This window comes from Myotis brandtii, unplaced genomic scaffold (genome assembly GCF_000412655.1).
Source record: "Myotis brandtii unplaced genomic scaffold, ASM41265v1 scaffold194, whole genome shotgun sequence".
NCBI classification, from domain to species: Eukaryota; Metazoa; Chordata; class Mammalia; order Chiroptera; family Vespertilionidae; genus Myotis; species Myotis brandtii.
Genome location: NW_005357232.1, coordinates 104,786 through 105,599, shown reverse-complemented (window position 1 = coordinate 105,599; position 814 = coordinate 104,786).

Here is an 814-nt window from a genome sequence, read left to right as displayed (position 1 = left end):
TTTAATATTTACAAAAACAAGTCCTATTTCACTTAGTAGCAAAGCTTGGACTCAAATGCAGTTCTATCTGACTCAAGTCTTTGCACTTGAAGAAGTAATTCTTTAACTTTTCTGCTCATCAGCTTGCCTTGTAATATAATTTCCAGCTTTTCAGTTCCATTTATTTCAATGTAATTAAAACTTTGCCGAGGATCTATTAAGGACTCCTTCCTATGCTCCTGCCATGGTGGACTCATCCCTGTTCTCAAGAAGATTTAAATCTTTTGGGGCTTTTGCTGGCCCTGGTCCTGTGTTATCTCCACACTCAACTTTGAACTTTTTCCCGAGTAATGAACCCTCCTCGAATCTCTTCATTTGAGTGAGACATCTGTTTCCTATTGGAATCCTAACTAATAGGACATATGTGACTCAATTGCTTGAACTTATGTGGCAGGTGGCTAGCTGAGTCATGTACCCTTGCATAGTGCAGAGTTGTTGCTGCCCATCCCAGGAGTTACTGTCATTTCACAGACCTCCTAGGGTCAGAACAGGCCACATAACTGAATGTGGGCAGAGGAGATGTTCCTGCAAACAGGCCTGGATCAAAAAGCTTCCTAACTCAATACTGGTGCTCTCTGTCCTTGTTCAATAGTATCTGAGGCTCTAGGGCAGGCATTCTTTTTTATAAATATACTAGAGGCCCGGTGCACAAAAATTTGTGCACTCGGGGGGAAGAGGGGGGTCCCCCAGCCCGGCCTGTGCCCTCTCGCAGTCTGGGACCCCTCAGGAGATAACGACCTGCTGGCTTAGGCCTGCTCCCGGGTGGCAGAGGGCA